This window comes from Scyliorhinus torazame, chromosome 4, assembly GCF_047496885.1.
Source record: "Scyliorhinus torazame isolate Kashiwa2021f chromosome 4, sScyTor2.1, whole genome shotgun sequence".
NCBI lineage: Eukaryota > Metazoa > Chordata > Chondrichthyes > Carcharhiniformes > Scyliorhinidae > Scyliorhinus > Scyliorhinus torazame.
Genome location: NC_092710.1, coordinates 307758691 through 307780752, shown reverse-complemented (window position 1 = coordinate 307780752; position 22062 = coordinate 307758691). Strand labels below are relative to the sequence as shown.

Sequence of the window (22062 nt, the reverse complement as noted above, 5' to 3'; positions counted from 1 at the left end):
ACTGATTCGCCCACTGACTGACTGATTCGCCCACTGACTGACTGATTCGCCCACTGACTGACTGATTCGCCCACTGACTGACTGATTCGCCCACTGACTGACTGATTCGCCCACTGACTGACTGATTCGCCCACTGACTGACTGATTCGCCCACTGACTGACTGATTCGCCCACTGACTGACTGATTCGCCCACTGACTGACTGATTCGCCCACTGACTGACTGATTCGCCCACTGACTGACTGATTCGCCCACTGACTGACTGATTCGCCCACTGACTGACTGATTCGCCCACTGACTGACTGATTCGCCCACTGACTGACTGATTCGCCCACTGACTGACTGATTCGCCCACTGACTGACTGATTCGCCCACTGACTGACTGATACGCCCACTGACTCACTGATTCGCCCACTGACTGACTGATTCGCCCACTGACTGACTGATTCGCCCACTGACTGACTGATTCGCCCACTGACTCACTGATTCGCCCACTGACTCACTGATTCGCCCACTGACTCACTGATTCGCCCACTGACTCACTGATTCGCCCACTGACTCACTGATTCGCCCACTGACTCACTGATTCGCCCACTGACTCACTGATTCGCCCACTGACTCACTGATTCGCCCACTGACTCACTGATTCGCCCACTGACTCACTGATTCGCCCACTGACTCACTGATTCGCTCACTGATTCGCCCACTGACTCACTGATTCGCCCACTGACTCACTGATTCGCCCACTGACTGACTGATTCGCCCACTGACTGACTGATTCGCCCACTGACTGATTCGCCCACTGACTGACTGACTGATTCACTGACTGACTGACTGATTCACTCACTGACTGACTGATTCGCAGACTGACTGACTGATTCACTCGCTGACTGACTGATTCACTCGCTGACTGATTCGCTGACTGACTGACTGATTCACTCGCGGACTGATTCGCTGACTGACTGACTGATTCACTCGCTGACTGATTCGCTGACTGACTGACTGATTCACTCGCTGACTGATTCGCTGACTGACTGACTGATTCACTCGCTGACTGATTCGCTGACTGACTGACTGATTCACTCACTGACTGACTGATTCGCTGACTGACTGACTGATTCGCTGACTGACTGACTGATTCCCTGACTGACTGATTCGCTGACTGACTTACTGATTCGCTGACTGACTGACTGATTCGCAGACTGACTGACTGATTCGCAGACTGACTGACTGATTCGCAGACTGACTGACTGATTCGCAGACTGACTGACTGATTCGCAGACTGACTGACTGATTCGCAGACTGACTGACTGATTCGCAGACTGACTGACTGATTCGCAGACTGACTGACTGATTCGCAGACTGACTGACTGATTCGCAGACTGACTGACTGATTCGCAGACTGACTGACTGATTCGCAGACTGACTGACTGATTCGCAGACTGACTGATACGCAGACTGACTGATACGCAGACTGACTGATTCGCAGACTGACTGATTCGCAGACTGACTGATTCGCAGACTGACTGATTCGCAGACTGACTGATTCGCAGACTGACTGATTCGCAGACTGACTGATTCGCCGACTGACTGATTCGCCGACTGACTGATTCGCCGACTGACTGATTCGCCGACTGACTGATTCGCCGACTGACTGATTCGCCGACTGACTGATTCGCCGACTGACTGATTCGCCGACTGACTGATTCGCCGACTGACTGATTCGCCGACTGACTGATTCGCCGACTGACTGATTCGCCGACTGACTGATTCGCCGACTGACTGATTCGCCGACTGACTGATTCGCCGACTGACTGATTCACCGACTGACTGATTCACTGATTCATTGATCCACTGACTGACTGACTGACTGCCTGAGTCAGTTACTGACTCACTGACTGATTCACTCACTGACTGACTGATTCGCTGACTGACTGATTCACCGACTGACTGATTCACCGACTGACTGATACACCTACTGACTGATTCACTGATTCATTGATCCACTCACTGACTGACTGACTGCCTGAGTCAGTTACTGACTCACTGACTGATTCACTCACTGACTGACTGATTCGCTGACTGACTGATTCACCGTCTGACTGATTCGCCGACTGACTGATTCGCCGACTGACTGATTCACCGACTGACTGATTCACCGACTGACTGATTCACTGATTCATTGATCCACTGACTGACTGACTGACTGCCTGAGTCAGTTACTGACTCACTGACTGATTCATTCACTGACTGACTGATTCGCTGACTGACTGATTCGCAGACTGACTGACTGACTGATTCGCAGACTGACTGACTGATTCGCAGACTGACTGACTGATTCTCTGACTGACTGATTCTCAGACTGACTGATTCACAGACTGACTGATTCACAGACTGACTGATTCACAGACTGACTGATTCACAGACTGACTGATTCACAGACTGACTGATTCACTGACTGACTGACTGATTCACTGACTGACTGACTGATTCACTGACTGACTGACTGATTCACTGACTGACTGACTGATTCACCGACTGACTGACTGATTCACCGACTGACTGACTGATTCAGCGACTGACTGACTGATTCAGCGACTGACTGACTGATTCAGCGACTGACTGACTGATTCAGCGACTGACTGACTGATTCAGCGACTGACTGACTGATTCAGCGACTGACTGACTGATTCAGCGACTGACTGACTGATTCACCGACTGACTGACTGATTCACCGACTGACTGACTGATTCACCGACTGACTGACTGATTCACCGACTGACTGACTGATTCACCGACTGACTGACTGATTCACCGACTGACTGACTGATTCACCGACTGACTGACTGATTCACCGACTGACTGACTGATTCACCGACTGGTTCACTGATTCACCGACTGATTCACTGATTCACTGACTGATTCACTGACTGACTGACGAATGCTGGCAGCTGGCCAGAGTGAGCTGACTTTCTCAGCTGCAGCAAACACCAGTAAGGATCCATCTCTTTCTGCAATGTCCACTGGAAAAATGCAGAGATTCCATGTTCACTTCTGGCAGTACCTGTTCTGCTCGGTGATAAATTTGGTAACACATCCTGGTCTCGATCCTGCATCCCCCCCCCATCCCCCTTCCCCCCGTCCCCGTCCCCCCATCACCACCTCAGTGGTTAAAGCAGATGAGCCCATGCAAGATGTTGACAGCTGTGTCCCTGTTCTCTTGCTGTTGTATTAGCCGTGTCCAGAATTGATCGTTACAGTCAGATTTTTTTTCTTTAATTCAGAAATTTTTGTGTAATATAATTTTTCACTCTGATTCATCTAATGTGTTCTCCCCATCCGACAGGTCTTCCATCATACTTGTGTGTGAAGCAATGTAAAATCCTGAATGGTGGAGATCGCTTGGTAAGTGACGTTGTGTTCTCCCAGTACGGTGTGACTGCGAATATTGATGAGATAGTTGTGCAGTTTTTTATTTTTGCCCCAGTGTTTAATGTGCCTGCATTCTCAGGGTTGTGATTTATTTCATCTCCTTGTGGATTTGATTTATTATTGGTACACTCTCAAAGTAAGGGGTGTTAATGCTGGCGAATGGAACTCCTCTGTAATGTCAGGTGTCTGAGTGTGTTCCTAGAGAGCAGTTTCCAATTCTGTCCAGCTGCAGGACTGAGCTCCCGTTTTCTCTCTTCCCCCCCCACCCCCCCTCCACCGACACACACACTGATGTGCCTTAGTCTCGGTCTCAGAAGGGAACCTCCCACTGCGCCAGTCTGGGAAGTGAAGATGTTGCACAATATATCGACGGGCCCAACAAATTCCAGATCTAGCTGGAATGCCAGACCTGTGAGCACACTGCAGTGCCATTGGGTCTTCTGCACCCACATGAATGTTCAATAGGTGGAGTGGGGCTTCATGTAATGTTTGATCCTACCAACAGCACCTCCAACAATGCAGCACTCCATACATACCAATGCAGCACTCCCTCTGTAACGATGCAGCACTCCCTCTGTAACGATGCAGCACTCCCTCTGTAACGATGCAGCACTCCCTCTGTAACGATGCAGCACTCCCTCTGTAACGATGCAGCACTCCCTCTGTAACGATGCAGCACTCCCTCTGTAACGATGCAGCACTCCCTCTGTAACGATGCAGCACTCCCTCTGTAACGATGCAGCACTCCCTCCGTAACGATGCAGCACTCCATACATACCAATGCAGCGCTCCATCCGTAACGATGCAGCACTCCCTCCGTAACGATGCAGCACACCCTCCGGAACGATGCAGCACTCCATGCATACCAATGCAGCACTCCATGCATACCAATGCAGCACTCCATACATACCAATGCAGCACTCCATACATATAATGCAGCACTCCATCCGTAACAATGCAGCACTCCCTCTGTAACGATGCAGCACTCCCTCTGTAACGATGCAGCACTCCCTCTGTAACGATGCAGCACTCCCTCTGTAACGATGCAGCACTCCCTCTGTAACGATGCAGCACTCCCTCTGTAACGATGCAGCACTCCCTCCGTAACGATGCAGCACTCCCTCCGTAACGATGCAGCACACCCTCCGGAACGATGCAGCACTCCATACTTACCAATGCAGCACTCCATACATACCAATGCAGCACTCCATACATATAATGCAGCACTCCATCCATAACAATGCAGCACTCCATCCGTAACAATGCAGCACTCCATCCGTAACGATGCAGCACTCCCTCCGTAACGATGCAGCACTCCCTCCGTAACGATGCAGCACTCCCTCCGTAACGATGCAGCACTCCCTCCGTAACAATGCAGCACTCCCTCCCTAACGATGCAGCACTCCCTCCGCAACAATGCAGCACTCCGTCCGTAACAATGCAGCACTCCCTCCGCAACAATGCAGCACTCCCTCCGTAACGATGCAGCACTCCCTCCGTAACAAGACTATACCACAATAATAAAATCCAGCAGACCTTCACCAACATTAGTGTAAAAGTGAAAAGGCTAATACAACCAATGGCAGCTTCCTCAAAAGGTCACCGGCCAAATGCAACACTCCATCCATAACAATGCAACACTCCATCCGTAACAATGCAACACTCCATCCATAACAATGCAGCAGTCCATCCTTAACAATGCAACACTCCATCCATAACAATGCAGCAGTCCATCCATAACAATGCAGCAGTCCATCCATAACAATGCATCACTCCATCAGTAACAATGCAACACTCCATAACAATGCAGCAGTCCATCCATAACAATCCCGCACTTCTTCTATAACAATGCAGCACTCCCTCCGCACAATGCAGCACTCCATCCTTAACAATGCAGCACTCCATCCTTAACAATGCAGCACTCCATCCATAACAATGCAGCACTCCATCCAGAACAATGCAGCACTCGATCCAGGACAATGCAGCACTCCCTGCGCACAATGCAGCACCCCGTCCGTAACAATGCAGCACTCCGTCCGTAACAATGCAGCACTCCCTCCATAACAATTCCGCACTCCCTCCGCACAATACAGCACTCCCTCCGCACAATGCAGCACTCCCTCCACACTATGCAGCACTCCCTCCACACCAATGAAGCACTCCCTCCGTAACAATGCAGCACTCGCTCCGTAACGATGCAGCACTCCCTCCACACCAATGCAGCACTCCCTCTGTAACAATGCAGCACTCCCTCTGTAGCAATGCAGCACTCCCTCCGTAAGGATGCAGCACTCGCTCCGTAACGATGCAACACTCCCTCCGTAACGATGCAGCACTCCCTCCGTAACAATGCAGCACTCCCTCCATAACAATTCCGCACTCCCTCCGCACAATGCAGCACTCCCTCCGCACAATGCAGCACTCCCTCCGCACAATGCAGCACTCCCTCCGCACAATGCAGCACTCCCTCCGCACAATGCAGCACTCCCTCCGCACAATGCAGCACTCCCTCCGCACAATGCAGCACTCCCTCCGCACAATGCAGCACTCCCTCCGCACAATGCAGCACTCCCTCCGCACAATGCAGCACTCCCTCCGCACAATGCAGCACTCCCTCCGCACAATGCAGCACTCCCTCCGCACAATGCAGCACTCCCTCCGCACAATGCAGCACTCCCTCCGCACAATGCAGCACTCCCTCCGCACAATGCAGCACTCCCTCCGCACAATGCAGCACTCCCTCCGCACCAATGCAGCACTCCCTACGTAATGATGCAGCACTCCCTCCGTAACAATGCAGCACTCCCTCCGTAACAATTCAGCACTCCCTCCATAACAATGCATCACTCCCTCCATAATAATGCATCACTCCCTCCATAACAAGACTATACCACAATAATAAAATCCAGCAGATCTTCACCAACATTAGTGTAAAAGTGAAAAGGCTAATACAATCCACTGGCAACTTCCTCAAAAGGTCACCGACCAAATGCAACACTCCATCCATCACAATGCAGCAGTCCATCCATAACAATGCAGCAGTCCATCCATCACAATGCAGCAGTCCATCCATAACAATGCAGCAGTCCATCCATAACAATGCAACACTCCATCCATAACAATGCAGCAGTCCATCCATAACAATGCAGCACTCCATCCATAACAATGCAACACTCCATCCATAACAATGCAGCAGTCCATCCATAACAATGCAGCACTCCATCCATAACAATGCAGCACTCCATCCATAACAATGCAGCACTCCATCCGTAACAATGCAGCACTCCATCCGTAACAATGCAGCACTCCATCCGTAACAATGCAAAACTCCATCCATAACAATGCAGCAGTCCATCCAAAACAATGCAGCAGTCCATCCGTAACAATGTAGCGCTCCATCCATAACAATGCAGCAGTCCATCCATAACAATGCAGCAGTCCATCCATAACAATGCAGCACTCCCTCCGCACAATGCAACACTCCATCCAAAACAATGCAGCAGTCCATCCTTAACAAGGCAACACTCCCTCCGCACAATGCAGCACTCCATCCGTAACAATGTAGCACTCCATCCATAACAATGCAGCACTCCATCCGTAACAATGTAGCACTCCATCCATAACAATGCAGCAGTCCATCCGTAACAAGGCAACACTCCATCCATAACAATGCAGCACTCCCTCTGCACAATGCAGCACTCCATCCTTAACAATGCAGCACTCCATCCTTAACAATGCAGCACTCCATCCATAACAATGCAGCACTCCCTCCGCACAATGCAGCACTCCATCCATAACAATGCAGCGCTCCCTCCGCACAATGCAGCACTCCGTCCGTAACAATGCAGCAGTCCGTCCGTAACAATGCAGCACTCCCTCCATAACAATTCCGCACTCCCTCCGCACAATGCAGCGCTCCCTCCGCACAATGCAGCGCTCCCTCTGCACAATGCAGCGCTCCCTCCGCACAATGCAGCGCTCCCTCCGCACAACGCCGCACTCCGCCCGCATAACGCAGCACTCCCTCGACACTATGCAGCACTCCCTCCACACCAATGTAGCACTCCCTCCGTAACAATGTAGCACTCCCTCTGTAACAATGTAGCACTCCCTCTGTAACAATGCAGCACTCCCTCCGTAACGATGCAGCACTCCCTCCGTAACGATGAAGCAGTCCCAACATAACAATGCAGCACTCCCTCCGCAACAATGCAGCACTCCCTCCGTAACGATGCAGCACTCCCTCCGTAACAATGAAGCAGTCCCAACGTAACAATGCAGCACTCCCTCCGTAACGATGCAGCACTCCCTCCGTAACAATGAAGCAGTCCCAACGTAACAATGCAGCACTCCCTCCGCAACAATGCAGCACTCCCTCCGTAACAATGCAGCACTCCCTCCGTAACAATGCAGCACTCCCTCCGTAGCAATGCAGCACTCCCTCCGTAACAATGCAGCACTCCCTCCGTAACAATGCAGCACTCCCTCCGTAACAATGCAGCACTCCCTCCGCAACAATGCAGCACTCCCTCCGTAACAATGCAGCACTCCATCCATAACAATGCAGCACCCACTCCGTAACAAGACTATACCACAATAATAAAATCCAGCAGACCTTCACCAACATTAGTGTAAAAGTGAAAAGGCTAATACAATCCACTGGCAACTTCCTCAAAAGGTCACCGACCAAATGCAACACTCCATCCATCACAATGCAGCAGTCCATCCATAACAATGCAGCAGTCCATCCATAATAATGCAGCAGTCCATCCATAACAATGCAACACTCCATCCATAACAATGCAGCAGTCCATCTATAACAATGCAACACTCCATCCATCACAATGCAGCAGTCCATCCATAACAATGCAGCAGTCCATCCATCACAATGCAGCAGTCCATCCATAACAATGCAGCAGTCCATCCATAACAATGCAGCAGTCCATCCATAACAATGCAGCACTCCATCCATAACAATGCAACACTCCATCCATAACAATGCAGCAGTCCATCCATAACAATGCAGCACTCCATCCATAACAATGCAGCACTCCATCCATAACAATGCAGCACTCCATCCGTAACAATGCAGCACTCCATCCGTAACAATGCAGCACTCCATCCGTAACAATGCAAAACTCCATCCATAACAATGCAGCAGTCCATCCAAAACAATGCAGCAGTCCATCCGTAACAATGTAGCGCTCCATCCATAACAATGCAGCAGTCCATCCATAACAATGCAGCAGTCCATCCATAACAATGCAGCACTCCCTCCGCACAATGCAGCACTCCATCCAAAACAATGCAGCAGTCCATCCTTAACAAGGCAACACTCCCTCCGCACAATGCAGCACTCCATCCGTAACAATGTAGCACTCCATCCATAACAATGCAGCAGTCCATCCGTAACAAGGCAACACTCCATCCATAACAATGCAGCACTCCCTCTGCACAATGCAGCACTCCATCCTTAACAATGCAGCACTCCATCCTTAACAATGCAGCACTCCATCCATAACAATGCAGCACTCCCTCCGCACAATGCAGCACTCCATCCATAACAATGCAGCGCTCCCTCCGCACAATGCAGCACTCCGTCCGTAGCAATGCAGCACTCCCTCCGTAACAATGCAGCATTCCCTCCGTAACAATGCAGCACTCCCTCCGTAACAATGCAGCACTCCCTCCGCAACAATGCAGCACTCCCTCCGTAACAATGCAGCACTCCATCCATAACAATGCAGCACCCACTCCGTAACAAGACTATACCACAATAATAAAATCCAGCAGACCTTCACCAACATTAGTGTAAAAGTGAAAAGGCTAATACAATCCACTGGCAACTTCCTCAAAAGGTCACCGACCAAATGCAACACTCCATCCATCACAATGCAGCAGTCCATCCATAACAATGCAGCAGTCCATCCATAATAATGCAGCAGTCCATCCATAACAATGCAACACTCCATCCATAACAATGCAGCAGTCCATCTATAACAATGCAACACTCCATCCATCACAATGCAGCAGTCCATCCATAACAATGCAGCAGTCCATCCATCACAATGCAGCAGTCCATCCATAACAATGCAGCAGTCCATCCATAACAATGCAGCAGTCCATCCATAACAATGCAGCACTCCATCCATAACAATGCAACACTCCATCCATAACAATGCAGCAGTCCATCCATAACAATGCAGCACTCCATCCATAACAATGCAGCACTCCATCCATAACAATGCAGCACTCCATCCGTAACAATGCAGCACTCCATCCGTAACAATGCAGCACTCCATCCGTAACAATGCAAAACTCCATCCATAACAATGCAGCAGTCCATCCAAAACAATGCAGCAGTCCATCCGTAACAATGTAGCGCTCCATCCATAACAATGCAGCAGTCCATCCATAACAATGCAGCAGTCCATCCATAACAATGCAGCACTCCCTCCGCACAATGCAGCACTCCATCCAAAACAATGCAGCAGTCCATCCTTAACAAGGCAACACTCCCTCCGCACAATGCAGCACTCCATCCGTAACAATGTAGCACTCCATCCATAACAATGCAGCAGTCCATCCGTAACAAGGCAACACTCCATCCATAACAATGCAGCACTCCCTCTGCACAATGCAGCACTCCATCCTTAACAATGCAGCACTCCATCCTTAACAATGCAGCACTCCATCCATAACAATGCAGCACTCCCTCCGCACAATGCAGCACTCCATCCATAACAATGCAGCGCTCCCTCCGCACAATGCAGCACTCCGTCCGTAACAATGCAGCAGTCCGTCCGTAACAATGCAGCACTCCCTCCATAACAATTCCGCACTCCCTCCGCACAATGCAGCGCTCCCTCCGCACAATGCAGCGCTCCCTCCGCACAATGCAGCGCTCCCTCCGCACAATGCAGCGCTCCCTCCGCACAATGCAGCGCTCCCTCCGCACAACGCAGCACTCCGTCCGCATAACGCAGCACTCCCTCCACACTATGCAGCACTCCCTCCACACCAATGTAGCACTCCCTCCGTAACAATGTAGCACTCCCTCTGTAACAATGTAGCACTCCCTCTGTAACAATGTAGCACTCCCTCTGTAACAATGCAGCACCCCCTCCGTAACAATGCAGCACCCCCTCCGTAACAATGCAGCACTCCCTCCGTAACAATGCAGCACTCCCTCCGTAACGATGCAGCACTCCCTCCGTAACGATGAAGCAGTCCCAACATAACGATGAAGCAGTCCCAACATAACAATGCAGCACTCCCTCCGCAACAATGCAGCACTCCCTCCGTAACGATGCAGCACTCCCTCCGTAACAATGAAGCAGTCCCAACGTAACAATGCAGCACTCCCTCCGTAACGATGCAGCACTCCCTCCGTAACAATGAAGCAGTCCCAACGTAACAATGCAGCACTCCCTCCGCAACAATGCAGCACTCCCTCCGTAACAATGCAGCACTCCCTCCGTAACAATGCAGCACTCCCTCCGTAACAATGCAGCACTCCCTCCGTAGCAATGCAGCACTCCCTCCGTAACAATGCAGCACTCCCTCCGTAACAATGCAGCACTCCCTCCGTAACAATGCAGCACTCCCTCCGCAACAATGCAGCACTCCCTCCGTAACAATGCAGCACTCCATCCATAACAATGCAGCACCCACTCCGTAACAACACTATACCACAATAATAAAATCCAGCAGACCTTCACCAACATTAGTGTAAAAGTGAAAAGGCTAATACAATCCACTGGCAACTTCCTCAAAAGGTCACCGACCAAATGCAACACTCCATCCATCACAATGCAGCAGTCCATCCATAACAATGCAGCAGTCCATCCATAATAATGCAGCAGTCCATCCATAACAATGCAACACTCCATCCATAACAATGCAGCAGTCCATCTATAACAATGCAACACTCCATCCATAACAATGCAGCAGTCCATCCATAACAATGCAACACTCCATCCGTAACAATGGCAGCACGGTAGCACAAGTGATTAGCACTGTGGCTTCACAGCGCCAGGGTCCCAGGTTCGATTCCCCGCTGGGTCACTGTCTGTGCGGAGTTTGCACGTTCTCCCCGTGTCCGCGTGGGTTTCCTCCGGGTGCTCCGGTTTCCTCCCACAGTCCAAAGACGTGCAGGTTAGGTGGATTGGCCATGCGAAATTACCCGTAGTGTCCATAAGGGTTGGGAGGGGTTATTGGGTTGCGGGGATAAGGTGGAAGTGAGGGATTAATGTGGGTCGGTGCAGACTCGATGGGCCGAATGGCCTCCTTCTGCACTGTATGTTCTATGTAATCTATGTGATGCAGCACTCCATCCATAACAATGCAACACTCCATCCATAACAATGCAGCACTCCATCCATAACAATGCAGCAGTCCATCTATAACAATGCAACACTCCATCCGTAACAATGCAGCACTCCATCCATAACAATGCAACACTCCATCCATAACAATGCAGCACTCCATCCATAACAATGCAGCAGTCCATCCATAACAATGCAGCAGTCCATCCATAACAATGCAGCACTCCATCCATAATAATGCAGCAGTCCATCCATAACAATGCAACACTCCATCCATAACAATGCAGCAGTCCATCTATAACAATGCAACACTCCATCCATAACAATGCAGCACTCCATCCATAACAATGCAGCAGTCCATCCATAACAATGCAGCACTCCATCTATAACAATGCAGCAGTCCATCCATAACAATGCAGCAGTCCATCCATAACAATGCAGCAGTCCATCCATAACAATGCAGCACTCCCTCCGCACAATGCAGCACTCCATCCATAACAATGCAGCACTCCATCCATAACAATGCAACACTCCATCCATAACAATGCAGCAGTCCATCCGTAACAATGCAGCACTCCATCCGTAACAATGCAGCAGCCGATCCATAACAATGCAGCACTCCATCCATAACAATGCAGCAGTCCATCCATAACAATGCAGCACTCCACCCATAACAATGCAGCAGTCCATCCGTAACAAGGCAACACTCCATCCATAACAATGCAGCACTCCCTCCGCACAATGCAGCACTCCATCCTTAACAATGCAGCACTCCATCCTTAACAATGCAGCACTCCATCCATAACAATGCAGCACTCCATCCATAACAATGCAGCACTCCCTCCGCACAATGCAGCACTCCGTCCGTAACAATGCAGCATTCCGTCCGTAACAATGCAGCACTCCCTCCATAACAATTCCGCACTCCCTCCGCACAATGCAGCACTCCCTCCGCACAATGCAGCGCTCCCTCCGCACAATGCAGCGCTCCCTCCGCACAATGCAGCGCTCCCTCCGCACAATGCAGCGCTCCCTCCGCACAATGCAGCGCTCCCTCCGCACAATGCAGCGCTCCCTCCGCACAATGCAGCTCTCCCTCCACACTATGCAGCACTCCCTCCACACCAATGCAGCACTCCCTCTGTAACAATGTAGCACTCCCTCTGTAACAATGTAGCACTCCCTCTGTAACAATGCAGCACCCCCTCCGTAACAATGCAGCACCCCCTCCGTAACAATGCAGCACTCCCTCCGTAACAATGCAGCACTCCCTCCGTAACGATGCAGCACTCCCTCCGTAACGATGAAGCAGTCCCAACATAACAATGCAGCACTCCCTCCGCAACAATGCAGCACTCCCTCCGTAACGATGCAGCACTCCCTCCATAACAATGAAGCAGTCCCAACGTAACAATGCAGCACTCCCTCCGTAACGATGCAGCACTCCCTCCGTAACAATGAAGCAGCCCCAACGTAACAATGCAGCACTCCCTCCGCAACAATGCAGCACTCCCTCCGTAACAATGCAGCACTCCCTCCGTAACAATGCAGCACTCCCTTCGTAACAATGCAGCACTCCCTCCGTAGCAATGCAGCACTCCCTCCGCACAATGCAGCACTCCCTCCGCACAATGCAGCACTCCCTCCGCACAATGCAGCACTCCCTCCACACAATGCAGCACTCCCTCCGCACAATGCAGCACTCCCTCCGCACAATGCAGCACTCCCTCCGCACAATGCAGCACTCCCTCCGCACAATGCAGCACTCCCTCCGCACCAATGCAGCACTCCCTACGTAATGATGCAGCACTCCCTCCATAACAATGCAGCACTCCCTCCGTAACAATTCAGCACTCCCTCCATAACAATGCATCACTCCCTCCATAATAATGCATCACTCCCTCCATAACAAGACTATACCACAATAATAAAATCCAGCAGACCTTCACCAACATTAGTGTAAAAGTGAAAAGGCTAATACAATCCACTGGCAACTTCCTCAAAAGGTCACCGACCAAATGCAACACTCCATCCATCACAATGCAGCAGTCCATCCATAACAATGCAGCAGTCCATCCATCACAATGCAGCAGTCCATCCATAACAATGCAGCAGTCCATCCATAACAATGCAGCAGTCCATCCATAACAATGCAACACTCCATCCATAACAATGCAGCAGTCCATCCATAACAATGCAGCACTCCATCCATAACAATGCAACACTCCATCCATAACAATGCAGCAGTCCATCCATAACAATGCAGCACTCCATCCATAACAATGCAGCACTCCATCCATAACAATGCAGCACTCCATCCGTAACAATGCAGCACTCCATCCGTAACAATGCAGCACTCCATCCGTAACAATGCAAAACTCCATCCATAACAATGCAGCAGTCCATCCAAAACAATGCAGCAGTCCATCCGTAACAATGTAGCGCTCCATCCATAACAATGCAGCAGTCCATCCATAACAATGCAGCAGTCCATCCATAACAATGCAGCACTCCCTCCGCACAATGCAGCACTCCATCCGTAACAATGTAGCACTCCATCCATAACAATGCAGCAGTCCATCCGTAACAAGGCAACACTCCATCCATAACAATGCAGCACTCCCTCTGCCCAATGCAGCACTCCATCCTTAACAATGCAGCACTCCATCCTTAACAATGCAGCACTCCATCCATAACAATGCAGCACTCCCTCCGCACAATGCAGCACTCCATCCATAACAATGCAGCGCTCCCTCCGCACAATGCAGCACTCCGTCCGTAACAATGCAGCAGTCCGTCCGTAACAATGCAGCACTCCCTCCATAACAATTCCGCACTCCCTCCGCACAATGCAGCGCTCCCTCCGCACAATGCAGCGCTCCCTCCGCACAATGCAGCGCTCCCTCCGCACAATGCAGCGCTCCCTCCGCACAACGCAGCACTCCGTCCGCATAACGCAGCACTCCCTCCACACTATGCAGCACTCCCTCCACACCAATGTAGCACTCCCTCCGTAACAATGTAGCACTCCCTCTGTAACAATGTAGCACTCCCTCTGTAACAATGCAGCACCCCCTCCGTAACAATGCAGCACCCCCTCCGTAACAATGCAGCACTCCCTCCGTAACAATGCAGCACTACCTCCGTAACGATGCAGCACTCCCTCCGTAACGATGAAGCAGTCCCAACATAACAATGCAGCACTCCCTCCGCAACAATGCAGCACTCCCTCCGTAACGATGCAGCACTCCCTCCGTAACAATGAAGCAGTCCCAACGTAACAATGCAGCACTCCCTCCGTAACGATGCAGCACTCCCTCCGTAACAACGAAGCAGTCCCAACGTAACAATGCAGCACTCCCTCCGCAACAATGCAGCACTCCCTCCGTAACAATGCAGCACTCCCTCCGTAACAATGCAGCACTCCCTCCGTAACAATGCAGCACTCCCTCCGTAGCAATGCAGCACTCCCTCCGTAACAATGCAGCACTCCCTCCGTAACAATGCAGCACTCCCTCCGTAACAATGCAGCACTCCCTCCGCAACAATGCAGCACTCCCTCCGTAACAATGCAGCACTCCATCCATAACAATGCAGCACCCACTCCGTAACAAGACTATACCACAATAATAAAATCCAGCAGACCTTCACCAACATTAGTGTAAAAGTGAAAAGGCTAATACAATCCACTGGCAACTTCCTCAAAAGGTCACCGACCAAATGCAACACTCCATCCATCACAATGCAGCAGTCCATCCATAACAATGCAGCAGTCCATCCATAATAATGCAGCAGTCCATCCATAACAATGCAACACTCCATCCATAACAATGCAGCAGTCCATCTATAACAATGCAACACTCCATCCATAACAATGCAGCAGTCCATCCATAACAATGCAACACTCCATCCGTAACAATGCAGCACTCCATCCATAACAATGCAACACTCCATCCATAACAATGCAGCACTCCATCCATAACAATGCAGCAGTCCATCTATAACAATGCAACACTCCATCCGTAACAATGCAGCACTCCATCCATAACAATGCGACACTCCATCCATAACAATGCAGCACTCCATCCATAACAATGCAGCAGTCCATCCATAACAATGCAGCAGTCCATCCATAACAATGCAGCACTCCATCCATAATAATGCAGCAGTCCATCCATAACAATGCAACACTCCATCCATAACAATGCAGCAGTCCATCTATAACAATGCAACACTCCATCCATAACAATGCAGCACTCCATCCATAACAATGCAGCAGTCCATCCATAACAATGCAGCACTCCATCTATAACAATGCAGCAGTCCATCCATAACAATGCAGCAGTCCATCCATAACAATGCAGCAGTCCATCCATAACAATGCAGCAGTCCATCCAAAACAATGCAGCAGTCCATCCGTAACAATGCAGCACTCCATCCGTAACAATGCAGCAGTCCATCCATAACAATGCAGCAGTCCATCTATAACAATGCAACACTCCATCCAAAACAATGCAGCAGTCCATCCATAACAATGCAGCACTCCACCCATAACAATGCAGCACTGCATCCATAACAATGCAGCAGTCCATCCATAACAATGCAGCACTCCACCCATAACAATGCAGCAGTCCATCCGTAACAAGGCAACACTCCATCCATAACAATGCAGCACTCCCTCCGCACAATGCAGCACTCCATCCTTAACAATGCAGCACTCCATCCTTAACAATGCAGCACTCCATCCATAACAATGCAGCAGTCCATCCATAACAATGCAGCACTCCACCCATAACAATGCAGCAGTCCATCCGTAACAAGGCAACACTCCATCCATAACAATGCAGCACTCCCTCCGCACAATGCAGCACTCCATCCTTAACAATGCAGCACTCCATCCTTAACAATGCAGCACTCCATCCATAACAATGCAGCACTCCATCCATAACAATGCAGCACTCCCTCCGTAACAATGCAGCACTCCCTCCGTAACAATGCAGCACTCCCTCCGCAACAATGCAGCACTCCCTCCGTAACAATGCAGCACTCCATCCATAACAATGCAGCACCCACTCCGTAACAAGACTATACCACAATAATAAAATCCAGCAGACCTTCACCAACATTAGTGTAAAAGTGAAAAGGCTAATACAATCCACTGGCAACTTCCTCAAAAGGTCACCGACCAAATGCAACACTCCATCCATCACAATGCAGCAGTCCATCCATAACAATGCAGCAGTCCATCCATAATAATGCAGCAGTCCATCCATAACAATGCAACACTCCATCCATAACAATGCAGCAGTCCATCTATAACAATGCAACACTCCATCCATCACAATGCAGCAGTCCATCCATAACAATGCAGCAGTCCATCCATCACAATGCAGCAGTCCATCCATAACAATGCAGCAGTCCATCCATAACAATGCAACACTCCATCCATAACAATGCAGCAGTCCATCCATAACAATGCAGCACTCCATCCATAACAATGCAACACTCCATCCATAACAATGCAGCAGTCCATCCATAACAATGCAGCACTCCCTCCGTAACAATGCAGCACTCCCTCCGTAACGATGCAGCACTCCCTCCGTAACGATGAAGCAGTCCCAACATAACAATGCAGCACTCCCTCCGCAACAATGCAGCACTCCCTCCGTAACGATGCAGCACTCCCTCCGTAACAATGAAGGAGTCCCAACGTAACAATGCAGCACTCCCTCCGTAACGATGCAGCACTCCCTCCGTAACAATGAAGCAGTCCCAACGTAACAATGCAGCACTCCCTCCGCAACAATGCAGCACTCCCTCCGTAACAATGCAGCACTCCCTCCGTAACAATGCAGCACTCCCTCCGTAGCAATGCAGCACTCCCTCCGTAACAATGCAGCACTCCCTCCGTAACAATGCAGCACTCCCTCCGTAACAATGCAGCACTCCCTCCGCAACAATGCAGCACTCCCTCCGTAACAATGCAGCACTCCATCCATAACAATGCAGTACCCACTCCGTAACAAGACTATACCACAATAATAAAATCCAGCAGACCTTCACCAACATTAGTGTAAAAGTGAAAAGGCTAATACAATCCACTGGCAACTTCCTCAAAAGGTCACCGACCAAATGCAACACTCCATCCATCACAATGCAGCAGTCCATCCATAACAATGCAGCAGTCCATCCATAATAATGCAGCAGTCCATCCATAACAATGCAACACTCCATCCATAACAATGCAGCAGTCCATCTATAACAATGCAACACTCCATCCATCACAATGCAGCAGTCCATCCATAACAATGCAGCAGTCCATCCATCACAATGCAGCAGTCCATCCATAACAATGCAGCAGTCCATCCATAACAATGCAGCAGTCCATCCATAACAATGCAGCAGTCCATCCATAACAATGCAGCACTCCATCCATAACAATGCAGCACTCCATCCGTAACAATGCAGCACTCCATCCGTAACAATGCAGCACTCCCTCCGTAACGATGCAGCACTCCCTCCGTAACAATGAAGCAGTCCCAACGTAACAATGCAGCACTCCCTCCGCAACAATGCAGCACTCCCTCCGTAACAATGCAGCACTCCCTCCGTAACAATGCAGCACTCCCTCCGTAGCAATGCAGCACTCCCTCCGTAACAATGCAGCACTCCCTCCGTAACAATGCAGCACTCCCTCCGTAACAATGCAGCACTCCCTCCGCAACAATGCAGCACTCCCTCCGTAACAATGCAGCACTCCATCCATAACAATGCAGCACCCACTCCGTAACAAGACTATACCACAATAATAAAATCCAGCAGACCTTCACCAACATTAGTGTAAAAGTGAAAAGGCTAATACAATCCACTGGCAACTTCCTCAAAAGGTCACCGACCAAATGCAACACTCCATCCATCACAATGCAGCAGTCCATCCATAACAATGCAGCAGTCCATCCATAATAATGCAGCAGTCCATCCATAACAATGCAACACTCCATCCATAACAATGCAGCAGTCCATCTATAACAATGCAACACTCCATCCATCACAATGCAGCAGTCCATCCATAACAATGCAGCAGTCCATCCATAACAATGCAGCAGTCCATCCATAACAATGCAACACTCCATCCATAACAATGCAGCAGTCCATCCATAACAATGCAGCACTCCATCCATAACAATGCAACACTCCATCCATAACAATGCAGCAGTCCATCCATAACAATGCAGCACTCCATCCATAACAATGCAGCACTCCATCCATAACAATGCAGCACTCCATCCGTAACAATGCAGCACTCCATCCGTAACAATGCAGCACTCCATCCGTAACAATGCAAAACTCCATCCATAACAATGCAGCAGTCCATCCGTAACAATGTAGCGCTCCATCCATAACAATGCAGCAGTCCATCCATAACAATGCAGCAGTCCATCCATAACAATGCAGCACTCCCTCCGCACAATGCAGCACTCCATCCAAAACAATGCAGCAGTCCATCCTTAACAAGGCAACACTCCCTCCGCACAATGCAGCACTCCATCCGTAACAATGTAGCACTCCATCCATAACAATGCAGCAGTCCATCCGTAACAAGGCAACACTCCATCCATAACAATGCAGCACTCCCTCTGCACAATGCAGCACTCCATCCTTAACAATGCAGCACTCCATCCTTAACAATGCAGCACTCCATCCATAACAATGCAGCACTCCCTCCGCACAATGCAGCACTCCATCCATAACAATGCAGCGCTCCCTCCGCACAATGCAGCACTCCGTCCGTAACAATGCAGTAGTCCGTCCGTAACAATGCAGCACTCCCTCCATAACAATTCCGCACTCCCTCCGCACAATGCAGCGCTCCCTCCGCACAATGCAGCGCTCCCTCCGCACAATGCAGCGCTCCCTCCGCACAATGCAGCGCTCCCTCCGCACAACGCAGCACTCCGTCCGCATAACGCAGCACTCCCTCCACACTATGCAGCACTCCCTCCACACCAATGTAGCACTCCCTCCGTAACAATGTAGCACTCCCTCTGTAACAATGTAGCACTCCCTCTGTAACAATGCAGCACCCCCTCCGTAACAATGCAGCACCCCCTCCGTAACAATGCAGCACTCCCTCCGTAACAATGCAGCACTCCCTCCGTAACGATGCAGCACTCCCTCCGTAACGATGAAGCAGTCCCAACATAACGATGAAGCAGTCCCAACATAACAATGCAGCACTCCCTCCGCAACAATGCAGCACTCCCTCCGTAACGATGCAGCACTCCCTCCGTAACAATGAAGCAGTCCCAACGTAACAATGCAGCACTCCCTCCGTAACGATGCAGCACTCCCTCCGTAACAATGAAGCAGTCCCAACGTAACAATGCAGCACTCCCTCCGCAACAATGCAGCACTCCCTCCGTAACAATGCAGCACTCCCTCCGTAACAATGCAGCACTCCCTCCGTAACAATGCAGCACTCCCTCCGTAGCAATGCAGCACTCCCTCCGTAACAATGCAGCACTCCCTCCGTAACAATGCAGCACTCCCTCCGTAACAATGCAGCACTCCCTCCGCAACAATGCAGCACTCCCTCCGTAACAATGCAGCACTCCATCCATAACAATGCAGCACCCACTCCGTAACAAGACTATACCACAATAATAAAATCCAGCAGACCTTCACCAACATTAGTGTAAAAGTGAAAAGGCTAATACAATCCACTGGCAACTTCCTCAAAAGGTCACCGACCAAATGCAACACTCCATCCATCACAATGCAGCAGTCCATCCATAACAATGCAGCAGTCCATCCATAATAATGCAGCAGTCCATCCATAACAATGCAACACTCCATCCATAACAATGCAGCAGTCCATCTATAACAATGCAACACTCCATCCATAACAATGCAGCAGTCCATCCATAACAATGCAACACTCCATCCGTAACAATGCAGCACTCCATCCATAACAATGCAACACTCCATCCATAACAATGCAGCACTCCATCCATAACAATGCAGCAGTCCGTCTATAACAATGCAACACTCCATCCGTAACAATGCAGCACTCCATCCATAACAATGCAACACTCCATCCATAACAATGCAGCACTCCATCCATAACAATGCAGCAGTCCATCCATAACAATGCAGCAGTCCATCCATAACAATGCAGCAGTCCATCCATAACAATGCAGCACTCCATCCATAATAATGCAGCAGTCCATCCATAACAATGCAACACTCCATCCATAACAATGCAGCAGTCCATCTATAACAATGCAACACTCCATCCATAACAATGCAGCACTCCATCCATAACAATGCAGCAGTCCATCCATAACAATGCAGCACTCCATCTATAACAATGCAGCAGTCCATCCATAACAATGCAGCAGTCCATCCATAACAATGCAGCAGTCCATCCATAACAATGCAGCACTCCATCCATAACAATGCAGCACTCCCTCCGCACAATGCAGCATTCCGTCCGTAACAATGCAGCACTCCCTCCATAACAATTCCGCACTCCCTCCGCACAATGCAGCACTCCCTCCGCACAATGCAGCGCTCCCTCCGCACAATGCAGCGCTCCCTCCGCACAATGCAGCGCTCCCTCCGCACAATGCAGCGCTCCCTCCGCACAATGCAGCGCTCCCTCCGCACAATGCAGCGCTCCCTCCACACTATGCAGCACTCCCTCCACACCAATGCAGCACTCCCTCTGTAACAATGTAGCACTCCCTCTGTAACAATGTAGCACTCCCTCTGTAACAATGCAGCACCCCCTCCGTAACAATGCAGCACCCCCTCCGTAACGATGAAGCAGTCCCAACATAACAATGCAGCACTCCCTCCGCAACAATGCAGCACTCCCTCCGTAACGATGCAGCACTCCCTCCATAACAATGAAGCAGTCCCAACATAACAATGCAGCACTCCCTCCGCAACAATGCAGCACTCCCTCCGTAACGATGCAGCACTCCCTCCATAACAATGAAGCAGTCCCAACGTAACAATGCAGCACTCCCTCCGTAACGATGCAGCACTCCCTCCGTAACAATGAAGCAGCCCCAACGTAACAATGCAGCACTCCCTCCGCAACAATGCAGCACTCCCTCCGTAACAATGCAGCACTCCCTCCGTAACAATGCAGCACTCCCTTCGTAACAATGCAGCACTCCCTCCGTAGCAATGCAGCACTCCCTCCGCACAATGCAGCACTCCCTCCGCACAATGCAGCACTCCCTCCGCACAATGCAGCACTCCCTCCGCACAATGCAGCACTCCCTCCGCACAAT

The 22062-nt window shown here is 50.3% G+C and overlaps 1 protein-coding gene across 5 annotated transcripts in view; it reads left to right on the top strand.

Annotated features, from left to right (window-relative positions):
* The window catches only part of LOC140411055 (tyrosine-protein kinase Fyn), a 431995-nt gene that overhangs the window by 126630 nt on the left and 283303 nt on the right, over positions 1 to 22062 (top strand). For 4 of the 5 annotated variants that reach the window (XM_072500049.1, XM_072500048.1, XM_072500044.1 and 1 more), the window contains exon 2: positions 3346 to 3404. The exons of the other annotated variant lie outside the window; for it this stretch is intronic. The gene's annotated coding sequence lies outside the window, so the exon portion shown is untranslated. The remainder of the gene's footprint in view (positions 1 to 3345; positions 3405 to 22062) is intronic. 5 annotated transcript variants of the gene reach the window in all.